This window comes from Anoplopoma fimbria, chromosome 24 (genome assembly GCF_027596085.1).
Source record: "Anoplopoma fimbria isolate UVic2021 breed Golden Eagle Sablefish chromosome 24, Afim_UVic_2022, whole genome shotgun sequence".
Classification (NCBI taxonomy): Eukaryota; Metazoa; Chordata; class Actinopteri; order Perciformes; family Anoplopomatidae; genus Anoplopoma; species Anoplopoma fimbria.
The window spans coordinates 812794-820280 of NC_072472.1; positions in this window are offsets into that span (position 1 = coordinate 812794).

The window sequence follows — 7487 nt, forward strand, 5'->3', positions numbered from 1 at the left end:
TACAACGCAAACACAGTGAGGGAAGAGGCAAGGTTGGAAGAACTAGCGCACTGTGCCGAGGATAGGGGAGTGGAGATCCTGGCAGTCCAGGAGCATAGGAGAGTACACACAGACCAGACAATTAACTATCGCAGAGTGGGGGGGCGCACGTTCATCACCTCATCTGCATGGCGTAATGATGCCCAGGCAGCAACGGGTGGCGTGGGACTCATGGTGAGCCCCCGAGCACGAAAGGCCCTCCGTAGGGTGCACTCGCACACCAACAGGATCCTGAGTGCCGATTTCGAGGGGAACCCAGTAACAACGGTCATGAGTGTATACTCTCCCACCAACGTAGCACCGATCGAGGAAGTGGAAAAGTTCTACGATGACCTAAGAACAGCGATCCACCATGTGCCGGCTCACAACTTCCTCATAATCCTGGGGGACTTCAACGCGAGACTCGGACCGGAAGACGCACCGTTCACGTACCACACCAATACCAACCGCAACGGAGAACATCTAGCTGCCCTTCTTACGGAACATGAACTACTGGCCGCCAACACCTTGTTCCGTAAGAGAATGGGCAAGAGATGGACATTCCAGGACCGAGCCAGCAGTATGCGACGTCAGCTGGACTACATACTGGTAAGGAGGAAGTGGAGGAAGTCCATCCTAAATGCAGAGTCCTACAGCACGTTCGATTCTGTAGGCTCCGATCACCGTGTGGTCGCCACGAGGCTGCGCCTGAGCCTAAGGGTCCCCAAGAGCGCCCCGAGAGCCCGGCCCGACTGGGAGGCCTTCGCGGGAAGCCCTGAACTCCAGGCCAAATACACAGCGGAGGTGAGAGCCCGCCTACATCTGGCCGAGGAAGGGGAGCCAACGGCCTACGAGCGGTTCCTATCCGCCAACGAAGAGGCAACCAGGAAATGGGTGCCAACAAAGGGGAGACATAGAGCCTCTCCTAGGTCCAAACACCCGGAGGTTGTACGAGCGCGGACACTGGTGGAAGAGGCACGCAGATGTTTTGAGAGAGAGGGGACCGCAGAGAGTCGGGAGGAGCTGAACAGCGCCAAACAGCAGCTGTTCAGCACCTACGACAGGATCAAAGGGGAAGAAGTGATGGAGAAGGTGAAGAAGGTGGAGGCAGAACATGGCAAACAGAGATACAAGGAGTCATGGAAGGTCATAAACGAGATGAGTGGGCGCAAGAAGACGAGAGAGGGACAGCTAGCAGGCTGCAGCCCAGAGGAGAGAGTGACCTCCTGGTTCACCCACTTCCGGGATCTCCTAGGCACCCACCCAACAGTGGACGGAGCTGAGGAAGAGATACCTGCAGTCCTCACAAACCTCAACATTGACGATGGCCCCTTTACAGCTACGGAGTTTGCCACAGTGAAGTCCACCCTGAAGCAAGGAAAAAGTGCTGGGCCGGACGGTATCCCCCCAGAGGTCCCTAAACACTGCGATCTCGATAACATCATACTGGAGATCTGCAACCAGGCTCTGATAGAAAACATCAAACCCGATATATGGTCCCTCTCTAATATCATCCCGGTGCCCAAGTCTGGAGATCTGGCTAAGCCGGACAATTATCGTGGCATTAGCCTGACCTGTGTCATAGCGAAGATGTACAACCGCATGATACTAAACCGGATTAGGGACGCCATTGACCCACACCTGAGGGACAACCAAAATGGCTTCAGAAAGGGAAGGACCACCGTAGGCCAGATCCTGGCCTTAAGGAGAATCATTGAGGAAGTGAAGAGGAACAACTTGACAGCGGTGCTATGTTTCATTGACTTCAAAAAAGCATTTGACTCAATAAACAGAAGCATGATGCTGAAAATCCTTAAAGCTTACGGGGTCCCCCCGAATCTACTCCGGGCCACAGAGGCCATGTACAAGGGCACAAGAGCCAAGGTGGTAACCCCAGATGGCATCAGCGAGGAGTTCGACATCCTGGCAGGGGTGCAGCAGGGGGACACTCTTGCCCCCTTCCTCTTTATCATAGCCCTTGACTACGCGCTCAGGAAAGCCATCAACGGGCGGGAGCAGGAGCTGGGCTTCACAATCACACCAAGGAAGTCTAGAAGAAGCCCTGCTGTAGCCCTGGCAGACCTAGACTACGCAGATGACATCTGCCTGGTGTCTGACCGCGTGGAGCAGGCACAGGAACTCCTGAACAGAGTAGAGGTGGAATGTGCTAAGGTTGGCCTCAGACTGAACATAAAGAAGACTAAGGTAATCACTTATAACATCTGCACAGACCATCTGCCGATTACAACATCAGAAGGCAGCTCTTTGCAAGAGGTCAATGACTTCAAATACCTGGGTTCCTGGGTAAACTCCACAGAACAAGACCTTAAGATCAGGAAGGCAATGGCGTGGAGGGCCCTGAATGTTATGTCAAGCGCGTGGCGCTCAAATCTCCCCCGTCGCATAAAGCTGAGCCTATTTCATGCCACTGTGGAGTCCGTCCTCCTGTATGGCTGCGAAAGCTGGACCCTGACGCCCACCCTGCAGAAGTCCTTGGATGGGTGCTACACCAGGATGCTACGAGCAGTGCTGAATGTAGACCAGAATGCCCACATTACCAACAAGGATCTGTACGGGCGGCTGCCGAGGCTCAACCAGAAGGTAGCATCCAGGAGGATGAAGCTGGCCGGCCACTGCCACAGACATCGGGAGCTCCCGGCCAGCAGGCTGGTCCTGTGGGAACCAACGCGCGGGCATCGATCGCGAGGACGTTCCGCGCTAACGTACGTGGACGTGCTTAAGAAAGATGCGGGAGCTGAAAGTTCTTCAGAGCTGGCCGGGTGTATGGAGAACCGAGAGGATTGGAGACTCCGATGGAAGCTCGTCTGAGGACGACCGAGAGAGAGAGTTCGCTACACTTATTGTATTCGTATTCGTTTATTGCACTTATCCTATTCGTATTAGTTTGTAGCACCTATTGTATACGTATTAGTTTGTTGCAATTATTGTTCTCGTAGTAATTTGCTTCTGCACTATACTTTTGCTCTGGTTTATGCTTTTAGATGCTTGTTTAAGAAAGGAGATGCACTTATGACTTCTGGTGACTAGTAGTTCTCTTGAATACCTATGTTGAATACACTTCCTGTAAGTCGCTTTGGATAAAAGCGTCTGCTAAATGACTGTAATCTAATGTAATGTAATGTATTGTGTATCTGAGGTACTTGGTTTCACTATATGCTAGCCTACACTTGCTGGGATTAGCTGTGAGACCTGCTTCACGAAGGGCATCCAGCACCTTCTGTACCTGGGGCAAATGATTTTCCCAATCTGTGCTATGTATCACTATGTCATCTAAGTAGGCTGTGGCATACTTTTTGTGGGGTCGCAGGACCCGGTCCATGAGCCGTTGGAAGGTGGCAGGGGCTCCGTGCAGCCCAAATGGTAATTTGGTGTACTGAAAAAGCCCTTCACTTGTTGCAAAGGCTGTTTTCTCCTTGGAAGCTGGGGAAAGCGGGACTTGCCAGTATCCCTTTGTAAGGCCCAGCGTTGTGATGAAGCGAGCCATTCCCAGACGATCTATTAATTCATCTACTAGGGGCATGGGGTAAGCATCAAACTCTGATATCTCATTTAGCTTCCTAAAGTCATTGCAGAATCGAGGTGACATATCAGGTTTGGAGACCAATACTATAGGGTAGTTCACTTCTCCCACTCTTTCAATAATTTCATAGGGCCCCTGCCAAGTTGCTAAAAACTTACATTCAGCAGTGGGTACCAGTACCAGGACCCGGTCTCCTGGCCTGAACTCTCTGGGCTGTGTAGGGCGGTTGTAGAATGCTTGCTGTTCTTTCTGAGCTTTTTCCATGTGCTCTCTGACAATAGGATAAATGGCAGTCACTCTGTCTTTCATGGCCTCCACATGCTCAATAACCGTGTGGTGAGGACAAGGCTGTTTTTCCCAGGATTCTTTCGCCAGGTCCAGGATCCCCCTGGGTTTGTAAGAGTACAGGAGCTCAAAGGGTGAGAAACCTGTAGAAGCTTGGGGAACCTCCCAAACTGCAAACATCAGGTAGGGGAGGAGCTGGTTCCAGTTGCGCCCATCTCTTTCAATTGACTTTCTTAGCATCATTTTGAGAGTCTTGTTGAACCTCTCTATTAGTCGGGTGGTATACTGACGTTCTGAGGTGCTTGATCTTTAGGAGGGAGCACAGGCCTTTGGTGACACGAGACATAAAAGGGGTCCCCTGATCTGTCAATATCTCTTTTGGAAGTCCTACTCTACTGCATAGAAGGAACAGTTCTTTGGAGATCTGCTGGGCTGTAGCCTTTCTGAGGGGTATAGCCTCGGGGTACCGGGTAGCATAGTCCACTAGGACCAGAATATACTGATGCCCCGAGCACTCTTGGATAGGGGCCCCACAATATCTAACCCAATCCTTTCAACGGGGACCCCAATAATGGGGAGGGGGATCAGGGGATTTCTAAATGAGGGCTGAGGGGCCATGAGCTGACATTCTGGACAACTTCTACAATAATTTTCGACTTCTTTGTGAATGCCTGGCCAAAAGAACCGCTGTAATATCCTGCTTCTCTGGTCTTGGTCCACCCCTTCTATTACTCTCACATTTCGCAAAGCATTTATCAATGTAGGGTCATTGAGTTGAGCAGTACCATACTGGCCTGAAAGTGGGGCCGGTCCGTCAGCAGCTGTCTGTCTGCTATCCTCGCTTGATGATGGCTGGTGGCTTCCTTGGGGCTCCTCCTCTTCGCCTTCCGAGGCGGGCCCACATCGATGGCTGATTCTGCAGCGCCGAGAAAAGCATTCGCTGGAGAAGAGGATTTGTTAAACCAGTCCTGGACACATTCTTTGGTCTGTATTTCAGTTTAATCTTACCTGACTCCCTAGCCCGTCTCTCTTGTATCTCTCTCCAGAGCCTGAGGAACAGGGGACAATCTCTTCCAATTAAAAGGGAGACTGGCAGGGAACCTAGCCCCCCCGCCTTGACTTCACACATGCCTTGTGTTGTGATTAGCTTCACCGTACAAGAAGGATACTGGCGTGTATCACCATGAACACAAGAAACTGATCGTGTCTCTTCCTGAAGCCAGTCTGTTCCCTCTATCAAAGGTTTGTGAACTAGTGTATAATTACTTCCAGAGTCCAGCAAAGCTTCCACATCCTGATTATTAAGCTTCACAGGGCACGTAAAAGCTTGGTGCTCTGTACCCTCCATCAAGGAGGCGTAGAGGTGTGTAGGCTGGCTGCCAGCGGACTCTGCTGTCGGCATTAGTTTGTCCCCTTTATCGCATTGCCATGAGATATGTCCCAGCTCCCCACATCTGTAGCATCTCCGAGTATCCATCCATCCATCCATCCATCCATCCATTTCATCCGCTTATCCGGGGCGCGGGGGCAGCAAGCTAAGGAGGGTCCTCCAGATGTCCTTCTCCCCAGCAACACTTTCCAGCTCCTCCTGGGGAACCCCGAGGCGTTCCCAGGCCAGACGAGATATATAATCCCTCCAGCGTGTTCTGGGTCTACCCGGGGCCTCTTACCAGTTGGACGTGCCTGGAAAACCTCTAAAGGGAGGCGTCCAGGGGGCATCCTGATCAGATGCCCGAACCACCTCAGCTGGCCCCTTTCAACGCGAAGGAGCAGCGGCTCTACTCCGAGCTCCCTCCAGATGTCTGAGCTCCTCACCCTATCTCTAAGGCTGAGCCCAGCCACCCGACGAAGGAAGCTCATTTCGGCCGCTTGTATTCACGATCTCATTCTTTCGGTCACTACCCAAAGCTCATGACCATAGGTGAGGGTTGGAACGTAGATGGACTGGTAAATCGAGAGCTTTGCCTTACGGCTCAGCTCCTTCTTCACCACAACGGTCCGGTACAAAGCCCGCATCACTGCTGACGCTGCACCGAACCGCCTGTCCATCTCCCGTTCCATTTTACCCTCACTCGTGAATAAGATCCCAAGATACTTGAACTCCCTCGCTTGGGGCAGTGACTCACTCCCAACCCAGAGGGTGCAATCCACCGTTTTCCGGAAGAGAACCATGGCCTCAGACTTGGAGGTACTGACTCTCATCCCGACCGCTTCACACTCGGCTGTGAACCGCCCCAGTGCGTGCTGAAGGTCACGTTCTGAAGAAGCCAACAGAACCACATCATCTGCAAAAAGCAGGGATGTGATTCTGAGGTCCCCAAACCGGAAACTCTCCTCCCCCCGGCTGCGCCTTGAAATCCTGTCCATTAAAATCACAAACAGGATTGGTGACAATGGGCAGCTCTGGCGGAGGCCAACACGCACTGGGAACAAGCTCGACTTTGTGCCGAGTAACCGGACACAGCTCTCACTTTGGTCATACAAGGACCGAATGGCTCGTAGTAACGAGCCAGGTACCCCATATTCCCGCAGTACCCCCCACAGGACTCCCCGAGGGACACGGTCGAAGGCCTTCTCCAAGTCCACAAAACACATGTAGACTGGCTGAGCAAACTCCCATGCCCCCTCCAACAGACCTGCAAGGGTAAAGAGCTGGTCCACTGTTCCACGGCCAGGACGGAATCCGCATTGCTCCTCCTGAATCCGAGGTTCGACAATCGGACGGAGCCTCCTTTCCAGCACCCTGGAGTAAACTTTCCCGGGGAGGCTGAGCAGTGTGATACCCCTATAATTGGAGCACACTCTCCGGTCCCCCTTTTTGAAAATGCGAACCACCACCCCGGTCTGCCACACCACAGGCACTGTACCCGACTTCCACGTGACAGTGAAGAGACGTGTCAACCAAGACAGCCCAACAATGTCCAGAGCCTTTACATTACATTACATTACAGTCATTTAGCAGACGCTTTTATCCAAAGCGACTTACAGGAAGTGTATTCAACATAGGTATTCAAGAGAACTACTAGTCACCAGAAGTCATAAGTGCATCTCACTAATACGAGTGCCATAAGTGCTACGAGGAAGGCTCCGGGTAGTACTTCCTGAAGAGGTGAGTTTTCAGCCTGCGCCTAAAGATGGGCAGCGACTCTGCTGTCCTGACGTCAGTGGGGAGTTCATTCCACCACTGAGGGGCCAGGACAGAAAAAAGCTGTGACCGGGTGGATCGGCCGCAGGGACCTCTGAGCGACGGGGCAACCAGTCGCCCCGAGGCAGCAGAGCGAAGTGGTCGGGCAGGGGTGTAGGGCTTGACCAAGGCCTGGAGATAGGAAGGAGCTGTTCCTTTCACTGCCCTGTAGGCTAGCACCAGAGTCTTAAACTGGATGCGAGCTCTTACAGGGAGCCAGTGTAGGGAACGGAGAAGGGAAGTTGTGTGAGAGAACTTGGGGCGATTGAACACCAGACGTGCTGCAGCTTTCTGGACAAGCTCCAGAGGTCTGATGGCCGACGCCGGGGCTCCAGCAAGTAGTGAGTTGCAGTAGTCCAGGCGGGAGATGACCAGAGCCTGGATGAGCACCTGCGCCGTCTCCTCAGTGAGGAAGGGGCGAATCCTCCTGATGTTGTAGAGGAGGAATCTGCAGGAGCG